Source organism: Mauremys reevesii, linkage group 17, assembly GCF_016161935.1.
Source record: "Mauremys reevesii isolate NIE-2019 linkage group 17, ASM1616193v1, whole genome shotgun sequence".
In the NCBI taxonomy this organism is placed as follows: domain Eukaryota; kingdom Metazoa; phylum Chordata; order Testudines; family Geoemydidae; genus Mauremys; species Mauremys reevesii.
This window is the reverse complement of record NC_052639.1, coordinates 26,612,557-26,627,442: the sequence shown is the minus strand read 5'-3', so window position 1 is coordinate 26,627,442 and position 14,886 is coordinate 26,612,557.

The window sequence follows — 14,886 nt, the reverse complement described above, 5'->3', positions numbered from 1 at the left end:
CCCTGCCCCTCTCTCACAGATAGGTCCTGTGCTCCCAGCACCCACCTGCCATGTGGGAGAGCCAGGTTCAATTCCTCGGTCCAGCTGCAGAGAGTAGCTCAGGGACGTGAGTACCAAGCTCAGGGCAGACTGTTACACACCAGGGCACCCCCCATGGGGACTGGGAGCTTCCACCCCCCGAGAGCGAACTCCCCAGGCACACGAACAGCCTGAGCAGGAGTCACAGACAGTCCCCTTGGGCACTCGGGGCTATCCTGCCACCTAGGCAAGTCTGCCTTTGGCTAGATCTGTGCCTCCGGGAGGCCTGAGGCCACAGGCATGAGCTTGGGCTGCCAGCATCACCCCCGCCACTGTCCACAAGGGAGAAAGGATTTGAACCAGGGTCCCCCATGTTTCAGGTCAGTGCACGAAGCAGTGTGCCGTGGTGGGGCTCTGTCCAGCTCTCCCTTTGAAGGGGGTTCATTGGGGCTAACTAATGAGCGCGAGTGGGGCAGGGGGATCAGCTCCCCGGTGTGTCCTAATTCCTGCCTCTCAGCTGGGTGCCTGAACTACTGGACACTGTCATCCAAATACCATTGCTAGAAATAAACAATGAAAAGGTGCAGAACTCCAGGAGCTCAGGACAGGGAGACTAACTCAGGCAATCAGAGCAGCAGATAAGACAAATCTTGAGCTACTCTGAGGCTCCAAGCAGACATGTTACCGAGACGGAAACTGGCCAGGAATTCTTTGAAACGGCGTAAACACGTCTAAAAGTATCAGTTTGCTTTATGATGAGGGGATGGGGGGAGGGAGGTTTAAACTATTTCCTGAATCACATCTCCTTGGCAGCTCAGTCACCATTTCAGCTAGAGCAGAGCGGTGGAGCCTGGGCACTGGGCCACTCGGGGCCTTTAACACCACAGCCCTGGGGAGGGGGGGCTGAGATGGACCATCCTGCGAGGAACACGAGTCCTTCTACCATCCACCACACCCTGGTTTGGAACTGCTGCTGCCGGCTCACCCCATCTGTGGGGACTTCTATCCTCTGCCTCCCTCTAGCTGGGGTTTTCCTTCTGCACCTACTTGGCAGGGCAGCCCCTGTCTGAACCCCTGATCCTGTCCCAGTTTTGTCCTCTGCCCATCCTGCCTCCGATTTCCTTCAGGGGATTTTCCGGCCTTTGATTGCAGGGAGCAGATTCTGATGGCGCGTGAGGGCAGCAGCTTGCAGCTGTTACTGAGCATGTGAGAAGAGCATTAGAAGAGAAGACCGGCCAGACTGGGTCACACCAAAGCTCCATCTAGCCCAGTGTCCTGTCGGCCGATAGCAGCCGGTGCCAGGTGCCCCAGAGGGAATGAACAGACAGGATCATCCAGTGACCCACCCCCTGTCGCCCAATTCCCAGCTTCTGACAGACAGAGGTTAGGGGCACCATCCCTGCCCACCCTGGCCAACAGCCATTGATGGACCTGTCCTCCACAGAAACACAGAATCCTAGACAATGAGGGTTGGAAGAGACCCCAGGAGGTCATCCAGCCTAAGCCCCTGCTGAAAGCAGGACCACGAATCTCTCTAGTTCCCTTTTGATCACAGGACCCTGCTCAGGAACAGTGAAGTTGCAAGATCTAACAGGAAACAGCTTCAGTAAGAAGGGCAGCTCCTCTTCCTCCTCCTCCCGTGGGGATGAGCAGCCCCCAACTGCCTCTCTGCCCCGGCCTCCTTCAACCCATTGCCCCTTCAGCCTCCCCCAACTGCCCCATCACCCCTTCAGCCTCCCACAACTGCCCCCATCACCCCTTCAGCCTCCCCAACTGCCCCCATCACCCTCTTCAGCCTCCCACAACTGCCCCCATCGCCCCCTTCTGCCTCCCACAACTGCCCCCATCACCCTCTTCAGCCTCCCCAACTGCCCCATCACCCCTTCAGCCTCCCCAACTGCCCCCATCACCCCTTCAGCCTCCCACAACTGCCCCCATTGCCCCCTTCTGCCTCCCACAACTGCCCCCATCACCCCTTCTGCCTCCCACAACTGCCCCGGTCCCTTCCCCTCATTGGCCCTCAGCTTTCCCCTGCCCCCAGGCTCCTCCCCAGCTGCTCTTTCAGTCTCCCCTACATCCAACTGCCTCCTTCCGCCTCCCCAAACCCCTCACCCAGCTGCCTGACCTGACCCCTTTAGCCTCCCTTCACCCCGACTGCCCCTTCCCCTCACACACTCCTCCTCTGCCTCGCCCCAAGTTCCCGACTCCACCACTGCAGATCCCCTTCCCACAACCACCTGCTTCTCCATCATGGGGAACAGGGGCAGAAAATGCTTTTAAAAACCTTTGCAAAGTAAAAGTAAAACAAGCCAAGCAACCCCTCCCTGGCTTTGTGCTGGGCGCCCAGCTGTGGGCTTGTGGCAGGTGTGGGGGCTGTTCTGAGCACACTCCAGTCAGGAAGGGGTGGAGTTGGCCAAAGGGGCAGGTTGAATCTTTAGCAGAGAATTCCTTTCTCCATTGTGTTAGCTAAGCGTTGCTGTTAAATGTCAGCCGACGGATGCAGCATTTGAAACAATCTGACTCTAAATCCCTGCCCTCTCAGTTGCTGCAGTTCTCACACCCTCTGCTCTTGTGATGTCACCACATGACATGGTGTCTTCTTCCCAGAGCGTCTTGCAGATTAGACAGGACTTAAGTTTATGAGGTAAACACTGATGCATAACTTCTTCCCTTCCCGCTTTTGACTTAGGAAAATAAATCCTGTTCCTCGCCCTGCCCCAACCCGACCCAGCCCAGCCCCACTGGAGCTGCTGTGGCCAGGAGACAGGTGCCCTCTCACCTGGCCCTGATCTGCTGTGGGAGAGAGAGCTGGGGGGGAGTCCTCTCTCCCTGGGGCAACCTGCACCCCAAACCCCTCATTCCCAGCCCCACCCCAGAGCCCGCACCCCCAGCCAGATCTCTCACACCCCAGCCCCCCCACCCACAGCCCAAACCCCCACACCCACAACCCAAGCCCCACACCACAGCGTGCTCCCCAATTCGGATCCTCACCACCCCTTGCACCCCAACCTCTGCCCCACCTGAGCCCCCTCCACACTCCGAACCCTTCAGCCTGACCCCGCCACACACTGTCCATGTGCAGAATGAATTTTGTTATGTGCACCAATAGACAGGAAAGGTGTCACACCTCACCTCCATATTGGTCCACACAACACAATTCCTTCTGCACATGGGGACATAACAAATTAGAGGAAACACTGCTCCTGACTTTCAACCTACCTGTCACATCTTGAATTTCATACATTGACTGATCAGAAGAAAGTGCTCTCAAGTGAGCTACAGACCAACAGTGGTTCATTGTAATTATTCAGCAAGTATTTTAGAAAACCTAGAACATTAGAGGAAATCATGACCTGCCAAGAGACAATTAATGGAGAGAAGCAGCAAGATTAAGCCCGTACATTGGCTTGGTTGTGACTTATTTGCCTGATCTGAAAAAAGATCAAAAGGACCTGAGTCTCCTCACTGTCGATAGCCCCCTGCTCGGCCAATCAGCATTGAGACTCTGAGGGGCGAGAGGCTGAGGGGTCTCACCAGATGTGCCAAAGGACGGCCCAGGTCACCATCAGAGGGGATCACCCTCAGATCCAGCCCCACCTCTTGGTGATGTTACCGAAATATTGGGTCCGTTTAGCTGAGAGCCAATAACAGCCTGACAGGGATAAGGAAAGATTGCTTTATTCTGCAGAAAAAAGGAGAGTTCTGTACTCAGGTACAAAGAACTCTGCTTCATACAAATTTTAGAAACTTTTTATACACTTTCAGACAAAGACCATGCCGTGTTAACACTTCATTGGTGGTTGCCAGACCCCGTGAAACCGTTATTTGGTTAGTGAAAACCAGTTTGAGCTAGTTCCTTCTGCTTCAAGGCAGAGGAGGAAAGACAGTTTAAAAGTTCAGGTTACTGTGTACGTGAGGCTTTTGCTTTTTTTTACTGGCTGCCTGCTAGTTATTAAGAGGGGTCACCAGTAACTTTTACAGTCTCGCTGGGCCTGACAAGCCCACATTGTCAGGCTGTTACACAATTTATGTTTAATTGGAGGGAAAGGAGCTGGTTTTTTTTTGACAGCAGAGCTTTTGGTTATAGCATTATACAGATATTTTATGCATTGAATTATTATTTAAATAACATATAAAAAGAAAAGGAGGAAAATAATTTATTTAACAATTGTTTGAAGAGCCCCATAAACCATGACCCAAGGTTTGGGAGGAGGTTTTAAAACTAAATGTGTGATTAAGAGATACAGCATGAAATACAACAGCAGCATTTTTAATAGCTTGTAAATTTTTTTAATTAGGCTAGAATGATTAACATAAAAACAATATTTTTTATGCAAGCGCAAGCCCTTTTATTTTAGCATTTATGGCATTTAGCACACGTTTATTTTGCAAAGCTATTTTTGCTATTTTATTAATTTTTTGTTGCAACTTTTGGAAAGCATTTATTGATGCATTAGCTGTTGTCTTAAGCTTTGCAGAAATATTTACTATTGCTTTTTGAGCTTAGCTATTTTTAACCCAGGAATAAGTGCAGGGACAAAGGAATGGAATTCTGTTTGTTTGACAAGCTACCTTCCCTTAAGGCCTCCGGACCTCCTGCAATGAGAGCAACCTCCTCCCTGCCCACACTCCACACACCCTCCTTGGTAGAGGGAGGGAATCTGGGAAAAGAGGGGAAAGAAGCAAGAGAAGAGGAGAAAGGAGGGAGGAAAGAGGAAAAGGGAAACCAAAAAGGACAAACCCCAATGTCCCCAGGATTCCAACCATCAAACCCTAGGTAGGAAATCAAATTCTGCCACCTGAAGCCAGTGTTTCCTGGGCCTAGAACGCTGCCTGCGCCAGGTGGATCAGACTGAACAGGTTCCAAACCTCTCAGCCTCTTACCTTGTCAAAGGGAAGTTTGTTTTCGGCACAGTCAGTGGCAGGAAAGGAGAAAACTCCACAGAGGTTCCTCCTCATGCTCACAGCCGTGAATCCTAATTCTCTCAGCCCTCGAGGAGAGACCTCGCGAAGGAGACTTGCGGCAGCAAAGCCGGGAGGGGGTCTCAGAGACTGGCCTGGCCCTGCACCTCTGTCCTGCCCGGCTGATGTCGGGTCTCTGTGAGGTCACCTCCTCCCCACCACCTTTGCCCAATAGGCCGCGGTCCTGCAAAAAGGCCTTTGTGATTTCACTGCCACACCCACCCTCCTCAAAGATGATGTCCTGCCCTGGCCAGCCTGGATCTGGGGTTGCCAACTTTCTGACCCCACAAAACTGAACACCCTCATACCGCCCCTTCGCCGAGGTCCCGGCCCGCTCAATCCATCTCCTCCGTCGCCGCTCTCCCCACGCTCACTCACTCGCCTGTTTTCACCAGGCTGAGGAGGGCTGGGAGGGTCCTTTTCAACCAAGTGTTGTCGGGACAGACCTGGGAAGGAGGCTGCCTGCCAAACACCTTTAAGAGGAGCCGTCCTCCCTGTCAGAAAATCATCTCCCTCCTTCAGTTCAGTAACGGCCTGAATTGTTCCTTATCCCGGCCAAGCTGGAGGATTGAAAGCAGCAACATCAAACCCCTGTGCAGCTAGCAGGAATGGACACAGACACTGTCGGTTCAGTGCAAGTGCCACACTCATTGCTTCCAACACACAAAGACTCACACACACACCTTGCACGCAAAACCTCACCAAGGAGTCAGATGCGCCTGCTGGTTCCCTGCACCCCTGCTGTACAGAATCCAATCCCAGGGAAAGATTGTCAGGCCCAGAGCTGGCTGGGAGCCCGGGGCTGGAGTATTTAACCTTCAGTGACGGCACTCGGAGGAAAGATGCGAACGAGTGCAAGTTAAACATTGGGAGCTCCGCTTCCAGTCCCCTCACAGCTCAGTCCATCCCTCCAGGAAAGGGGCACAGCTGAATTCCCAGCTGGCTCAGTCTAGCTGCGTAGTTCTTCTTTACACCCAGTCAGGTCTGAGGCCTGTTCCGCACCCTGTGTTTGAGGAGACCGTCATAACCGACTCTCTGCAATAGCAAAAGCAGGAGGCCGTGTTATTGCTCCTGCCCCAGCACAGACAGACAACGAGGGAAATGGTCCTTGTTGGAGGGTGGGGCTCTGCCCTTGGCCAAAGACCAGCACCTCCTTTGCCCTTTGTCACTCATGAAGCTTTTCTTTCAGCAGCGAGCCCTAGAGCTCAGTTGCTGGAGCGCTGCGCTTGTCACTGACGGTCGGGGAGCTGCAACATCACTGGGCTCTTCTACCAGCAAGTCCAACGAAAGGACTGATTTCATGTGACAATCCTGGGCTTGTCTGAGGGGGTATCCACACTGCACACTGAGCCTGTCTCTGTGTGGCCTGGCCTTGGTGACTTGTGTTGCCAAGCTGGTGTTTGAGCATCCAGGCTGCAGTGGAGACTCAGGCCTCAGGCTGTGTCCTTCCTACCGCAGTAAGTCGTCCTAACTGATGCTGCTCCAGCCACATGACTAACACAGCTGGATTCGACGTAGCTTAGGTCGACTTACTGCTGTGTCTACGCTGTGCTGGGCCGACGGGAGACTTACCTTACTCCTGTCGTTCCCAGGGTACTCCCAGAGTCACCCAAAGAGCGCTCCGCTGTCAATTTAGTGGGTCTTCACTAGATCCCCACTAAATCGACCCTGGTGCATCGATCGCAGCAGACAGCCTCACAGCTGTGCTGCGCATCCACCCTGCACTACTCAGCCCCGAGTCAGAAATTCAGCTCCTGTGGGGTGTGTCACCCTGCTCAGCTGAAGATGCTCCCGAGTCCCCAGTGATTTCTGCGATAACTTGTCTCCAGCCTGTTTGGGTCCATACGCTCCCACGGGAGGCTGTGCGTGGTCTAGTGACAAGCTCTGGTTGCTCAGGCCTGTCAGGAAGGCGAGCTCCGGGAACATTGAGACTCCAGAGATCCTCAGTGGAAGCACAGGCGGTGGGTATAATAGTGGGGGAAGCCTCCCCTGGCACAGCTGCCGCCAACCAGGCCCCGGATGCCTGGGCCCCAGTGCCCAGCCTGTGCTCCATCTCTTCCTGTATCTGCTTCCCCACTTCTCCCAACCCCATCTGCCCACTGCTGCCTGGCTGAGTCCCCCCTCTCCTCCACTGCACCCCCGTCTCTGGGGTCCCTGCTGCTCACCGTGTGCCTCCTCTTCTCCACCCCCCACCCCCCCGCTGGGTCAGTCCTGGGGCCGATTTATTCAACATCTTCATAAATGATCTGGATGATGGGATGGATTGCACCCTCAGCAAGTTCGCACATGACCCTAAGCTGGGGGGAGGGGTAGATATGCTGGAGGGTAGGGATAGGGTCCAGAGTGACCTACACAAATTACAGGATTGGGCCAAAAATCTGATGAGGTTCAAGAAGGACAAGTGCAGAGTCCTGCACTTAGGACAGAAGAATCCCATGCACTGCTAAAGACTGAGACCGACTGGCTAAGCGGCAGTTCTGCAGAAAGTGACGTGAGGATTACAGTGGATGCTAACTCATATCAAGCTTCTCAGTGTGCCCTTGTTGCCAAGAAGGCTAACGGCATATTGGGCTGCATTAGTAGGAGCATTGCCGGCAGCTCGAGGGAGGTGATTTTTTCCAATATAATAAACACTGATGAGGCCAAATCTGGAGTATTGTGTCCTGTTTTGGGCCCCCACTACAGAAAGGATGTGGAAAATTGGAGACAGTCCAGCAGAGGGCAAGGAAAATGATTAGGGGGTTGGGGCAGATGATGTATGAGGAGAGGCTGAGGGAACTGGGCTTATTTAGTTTACAGAAGAGAAGAGTGAGGCGGGATTTGATAGCAGCCTTCAACTACCTGAAGGGAGGTTCCAAAGAGAATGGAGCTTGGCTGTGCTCAGTGGTGGCAGATGACAGAACAAGGAGCTATGATCTCAAGTTGCAGTGGGGGAGGTCTAGGTTGGATATTAGGAAACACTATTTCACTAGGAGGGTGGTGAAGCACTGGAATGGGTTCCTAGGAGGTGGTGGAATCTCCATCCTTAGAGGTTTTTAAGGCCCAGCTCGACAAAGCCCTGGCTGGGATGATTTAGTTGGTGTTGGTCCTGCCATGAGCAGGGGGTTGGACTGGATGACCTCCTGAGGTCCCTTCCAACCCTCATCTTCTACGAGTCTATCAGTCCTTTGTCCATCCCCTCAGTAGGCACCAACTTCCTCTGGCCAGTGGTGCTCAACTACGCCTGCCCCAGGCCCTCCCCACTCCACCTCTTCCCCAAAGCACCGCCCCACCTTTTCCTGGTCTGCCCCGCTGCACCCCAAATCAACCCTTTCCTCTGCCCCTCTCTTCCTAACCCTGTTCCACCTCGCCCCACTTCTATCCCACCCCACCTCGCCTCTCCTCCATCTCCTCCCCAAGTATACCATCTCCCTCCGCCCCGACCCTCCTGGAGCATCCTGAATTCCATGAAAGAGCTGTTTTGTGGTGGGCAGGAAGTGCTGGGAGGGAGCAGGAGGAGTTGCTCACTGGGGCCACTTGCATGCGAGACGCACTGCAGGCAGGGCAGAGCTTGGCTGCCAGTGGGTGCTAAGCACCCACTAATTTTTCCTTGTGGGTGCTTCACGCCCAGAGCACCCGTGCAATTGGAGTCTATAATCCTCCTCCAAATCAAAATTCCTAGAGATTTTGGGTGAGTCTCTCGCTGTTGTTAAGGTTATGAACTCTTCTGTGTCCGTGTCTCTCTGGGTGCATGTCCAGGGGTGTTTATGGTTAAGTTTATTGTGATGTCACGTATCCCAACTGCAAAGAATGTTCTGCTTCAGCATTCTTGCCCTGCCTTCAGTCTGCCAACTGGCTTGGTTGACAACGGCTGGTGACCCAAGGAGCTGCTGATAGACGCGGACTAGCCATCTCTGAACAACTTCTTGAATCAGCTATTTCCACAGGTGTTCGAAAGAAGATGAGTTTTTACAGAAGGTAATTCCCAGATTCTGTTCCTGCTCCTTAGATCGCACATGACAGGTTGGTGCCTCCTTCTCCTAGCCCAGGGGTGGCCAACCTGTGGCTCCGGAGCCGCATGCGGCTCTTCAGAGGTTACTATGCAGCTCCTTGCATAGGCGCTGACTCCCAGGCTGGAGCCACAGATGCTGACGTTCCAATACGCTGTGGGGTGCTCACTGCTCAACCCCGGCTCTGCCCCAGCTCCTGCCACCACCCCACCCCGTCCCCAAGGCCCCTAGCCCCGAGCCTGCCATGCCTCGATCCTCCCTCCCCACCACAGCCTCCCGCGCACTGCCAAACAGCTGATTGCAGCGGGCGGGAGGAGTGGGGAGGAGGGGAGGCGCTGATTGGGGGCTGCCGGTGGGAGGGAGATGCCGGGGCTGGGGCGGTAGTGGATGAGGGCTGCTGACATATGACTGTGGCTCTTGGCAATGTTCACTGGTAAATTCTGGCTCCTTCTCAGGCTCAGGTCGGCCACCCGCGTCCTAGGGACTGGTGGGGGCCAGGGTTGCAACAGTCAGGTCTCAACGTTCCGCTTTGATTTGAACGTCGGCATCTTTCAGCTCCTCCTGCGCCAGCCTCTCACCTTCTCTGGAGGCAGATTTCCACTGTTTTATCTTTCAGCAGACGAGTGGGGGTGAATTTCCAGGGTATCACCTAAAGGGAAGATAACAAAACTGGTGTAGAATTTAGACTGATATCTCCATAAATAGTATTTCCTCTGGAGTTGCCCCAATGCACTCCTTGCCTTCCTGCTGGGAATAGAAACCTTTGTCTCATGTAATGATTGTCTAATGTAGGTGTATTGTTCATTCCTCTGGGGCACTGGCTACTGTCTGAACACAGGATAATGGGCTAGATGGACCTTTGGTTGGACCCAGGATGGGTGGTCTTGGGTTGGTTATGTTCTCGGTTGTATGAACCAGTCCTGGCTATTAGAGGAGCAGATGGTTTCAAAAGACCGGTCTCCTGGACCTGTGAATCCTGGGCAAACTAATTCCTTCCTTTAGAGAATGACAGAAAACCCATTTCCTCCTTCTTTCTATTCCAGGCTTCATTCCTTTTCCAAAGACTCGTCTCTAGGGAGCACAGAGAGATCCATGTGCACAAAGTGCTTGTCCAACCTGTAGCAATGGAGGCATGCTCTGACTTTAGCCAGCAAGAACAGGCCTTGCCAGAGAAGCCCCAGAGAAGGAAATGTTCATGGTCCATCCTGTCAGGCATGAAAAGACTCTGTGTCTGTAGCCAATCTGACACCTCGATGGCAGACAGGGATGAGGAGAGAACAATTTCTCACAAAGAAGGTGGAGGCACTTGTCCCGAAGAAGATAGCAGCTGAGAACCAGGTGGAGTCAGAGGAGGTGAAGCTGCAGGAGGATCCAGGGAAAGTTGAACTGGATCCTACAGGTGAGGATTCAATCCACATGGTTAGCGAGGAGCATGTGAGGAATACTCACACCAGTCACCCTACAAGCCTTACACATCAGGGCCTTCTCACGGGACAGCGATGGGGACCAGGGCCGGCTCTGGCTTTTTTGCCACCCCAAGCAAAAAAAAATTGTGCAGAGGCCGAAGTGGCGATGGGGTTGGGGGGAACAAACCTGCCAGCCAGCGGAAACAGCAAAGGGGGGAAACCAACCTGCCAGCCAGCCGGCCGGAGCATCAAAGGGGGGTCGGGAAACCTGCCGCCGGTCGGAGCAACAAGGGGGCTCAAACAAACCGGCCGGCCGGAGCAGCGAAGTGGGGGGGGGGGAACCAACCTCCTGGCCGGAGCAGCAAAGGGGGTGGGTGGGAAACCTGCTGGCCGGTCGGAGTGACGAAGGGGGCGGGGGGAGGGATGAATCAAACCTGCTGGCTGGAGCCGTGAAGGGGGGGGCGTGCAACAAACCTGCCGGTCGGCGCGACGGGGCGAAACACACCGCCCAGCCGGCCGGCGCCGTGACGGGGAGGGAACAACCCTGCCGGCCATAGCCGCAAAGGCGGGAGCAGCAGGAAACCCGCCGGCCGGTCGGAGCAGCGGGGGGCGGGGGTGTGTGCGAAACAAACCGCCCAGCTGGCTGGAGCAGTGAAGGGGGGTGAACAAACCTGCCGCCATAGCAGCAAAGGAGGGAGCAGCAGGAAACCTGCCGGCCGGTCGGAGCAGCGGGGGGCGGGGGTGTGTGCGAAACAAACCGCCCAGCCAGCTGGAGCACCGAAGGGAAGAAAAATAAAACCAAAAAGAAAAAATACCTGCGGGCGACGGAACACGGGTGCAGGGGACTCGAGCCCCGCAGACCCCGGGCAGCGGAGGGCACCCCCCAGCGAGCGCGGGGGGGGGAGCCCAGGGGGGCGGCCAGCGCTTCCTTAAGCGGGGTGCTCGCGCTGCCGGCTGGGAGGGCACCACGCTGCCCGTGGGCGGGCTGCTGGGCTTGCTGCAGACCTGGCACCGCCCCAGCAGCTCCTCCCGCGCTGCCACAAACCAAAAGAAAAACCTGCCGAGGCGGCGGAAGCAGCAAAGCCCCCAAAATGGGATTGGACGGACGGCCGCCCTTGAATCTGCCGCCCCAAGCACCAGCTTGCTCGGCTGGTGCCTGGAGCCGGCCCTGATGGGTACCTCAGACTCTGGAATCCATTTAGTGCCAGATCCTTTTGGCAAGGGTGGCCGAGGTCCATCTCTGAGGTGGGGAGAGCTGAGTGTGTCAGGTCACCCCCCCTCTGGGGGTCTGGCGCTGTGGGGTGGGGAGTACTAACATTGCTCCGGGCTGTAAGGAGAACAGAGAGGCTGGACGTTGTAGGAAATCATTTCTTGTCTCCTGGATCGGGTCCATTTCATCAGTAAAATGCTCCAGAGGTCCCAGCTGGGAACCGTACCAGAGCTGAGCCATTACTTCTTGGGGGGTTAAATGCAACTGAGGCCCGTTGCCCATCACTGACAGGGAAGGTGTGCAAGGGGAGGGGACGAGTAGAAAACACCATGGAAAAGAAACTTGCCCCCAGGTCCGAGGAAGCCTCGTGTGGTAAAAGCCCCCAGCAAAGATCCATGAGATCGGAGTTCTCTGCTTAGCTGCCAACAACCTTCAGTCTGACCCTGGGCAATTCACTTCAGGGCTCTGGGCCCGACCTCCATCCTCTGTAAAGCAGGGATACTACATGGAAAAGGGAAATGTTACGAATGTTTCTTTCTGCTCCAGGGACGAAGAAGGAGGCGTCGGAGTCGCAGGGGAAGTGGGAAAAGGGAGCCCAGAAGAGCAGGAAGAAGAGCGCACTCCCACCCCTCATTACCAAGCAGCTCCCATATGACCATGGTAATGACGCTTGTGACTGTGCTATTGGAAAGCCTCCTGCTGGGTGTATTAATATCTCCCGGAGCTGGGATCTCTGACAGGAGACCTACCTGCCCCTTGCTCAGGGAGCTGAAAGGAAACACTCTTCAAGTGTGATCGACTCCAGCCAGTCTTTACGAGTTTCTCTGGGTTGCTTGAACGAGGCCCAGGTTGACAAAGGGGTTCAGGCACCTCAGGAAGTTCAGAGGTGCTTAGTGGGATTCGCAGAAGTGCCTGACTCAGGTGCCTGATTCTGATGCACTCTCCATGGGACACAGGCACTGCTGAAAATCCTACCAGGCCCCTCCCTGCACTTGTAGGGGTAACCCACACACCTGCTGGGTGGGGTGTTCTGGCCCGTCTAGTGGCACCAGGACCACTTAGAGACAGAGATCAAAGGAGTCTGCTCTAGAGCCTTAGCTAACAGCCAGTTGGGTTTTAGCTGCTGCGGAGAGGCTCCTGCACTAAACTCCAGAAATCCCAGGTTGGATCCTCTGCCAGGAGTATCTATGCGAGTGTGTCGCTCTGGTGTGCTCTACTGCATCCTCAGCTGCTGGCGTCCAGGACAGACGGGGCTAATCCAGCCACGCAGGCCAGCTGCAGTAACACTCAGGAGGTGCCTGAGACACCAGGGCAAAGGCCTTCAGCACCCCAGGCCCTGGGTTTAGGTGACCCTGGAACCAGCCCCCCTGCAGTAACATTGTGCCCAGTGAGTTCTGACCCACGGGGGGCTGGCCCCAGAGGCCCACAGTTTGGGATTCTCCTCAGCCAGGCAGACTTGCTCCTTCAGTCGAAGCTACTTTCTGTCCTGCCGGCGATTCCTGCCTGTTTTGTGGCAGCACCACACGCTGCAGGGTGGGGAAGGAAGAGGCATTTCCGCTTGGGCCCTGTTCTCAGTCCTTTCCTCGCAGACACTGTGGGCTGCTAGAGTTGCTGAGCCAATCTGCTCAGGTGCTCGGGGTGGGATGGGACATGGGGCAGGTTCTGCAGTGACCCCTCGGCTGCACTCAACAAGCAACTTGACTGGGCTTTGCAGGCCATTGAGGCTTTCTCAGCAAAAGCTGGGCTTCCTGGGGGGAGGGGCTAGAGAGGGAGGAAATGGGGTGCCCTTGGGGTCCCAGCACCGGCTGAGAGGCTCCCATCTCTTCTCAGGCAGGGGGGAGGGGGAAGCGTATGAAAGACTGAGGAAACCTCGGCACCTGTTGAGGTTTGTTAAGAAAAGGGCTCAGCCGGAGTCTCCACGCTCACGGGGCGCTGCCAGCCTCCCGCCGGGACAGACTGTTCCAGGGCAGCTGAGCGATGGAAATACTCAGTCCCCACAGGCTCTGTCCTCTCATTGCAGACCCCGGGAGCAGCTTCCTCAGCCCAGCTCCAAGCCCTGCTGATGAGAGCCGTGAAGGGTCTGACGACACCCACCCTGGAGCGATTTCTGCCGCCGAGGAAGAGTTGAGGACCATCGTGTCTCTACACGGAGACAAGATGGAGAGAGTAAGAGACTCCCGCCGTGGGCAGGGGATGCTGCGCAGAGAGGGGAGGGGAGAATTTCTCTCCTAGGAAACTGTTCCTGGGACACACGGGCATGGTGCTGTGAAGGGTGGCTGAGCCCCTTCCCTTCATCGCTTGCCGCGGGATCCGCGGCGTGAGGTGTTTGACCTGTTCTCTGCCCGCTGGAGCTCTGACACGTCCCTGAGGACAGCCCAGCCCCACTGAAGGGGAGCGATAGCCCCAGCCCTGGCAGCGCAGCACTTACCTAGTCTGCCCAGGGGCCTCCACACTGGTTTCTCAGACATGCTGCGGGCCTTGTTTTTCCAGCTGAAGGATCAGGAGGAATTTGGCTTTGCACTTTTCTCTCTGTCTCTCCCTAGCTCTGATCCTGCTGCCCATCCCCACAGGATCTGAGTGCCTCCCCCGTGAATTAGACTGGCCTAGGGAGGTTTCTGGCAGACTTCATTTCTACATCCCCTGGGTAGGAGGCTCTCAGAGTCATTATTCCCCCTGATTAATGAAGCTCCACCACCCTCCTGGGAGGTAGGAATTCAACCCATTTGACACCTGGGGAAACTGAAGCCCAGAGAGCTCCTTGATTTGCCCAAGCCTGCGCAGGTGGGGTTATCGAGAAAGGAATCAGGGTTCACGTTCCCTACAGTCCTTTAACTGTTGCCTTCAATCACTCGGCCTGGAAATAGGTGACATTCCTGCCCTTCCCCAGATACCGCCTGCCCATGGCGCCTAAGTGCAGACTTATTCCCTTCCTGGGCTTTGGCTTTCCTGGAAACTCGGAGACTCATAAACAAACAGAATCCTGAGCCTGAGCTTCCTCCCCAAACCTGCCTGTTCCTGGGGTTTCCTGCAGGTCGTCCCTGTCTCTGTCCGAGTTCCCTGTTTCCAGCAGGTCCGAGGGGGAAGATAACAAATGGCCCCTCAATCAGCAGATTGATTTGTGCAGGGCTCTAACTCCTGCTAGCAGAACAGGGCACCAGAATCCAGCCACCCGGGTTGTAGCTCCTGCTCCTTGTTCGAGAGAGGAAAGAGCAATGACCAATTCCTCATGGAAGAGCCCTAGGGGGCGGCTTGTCCCTTTCGGGTCTGTCCACCCTGTGCTGCAAACTCTGCAGCAGGAGCC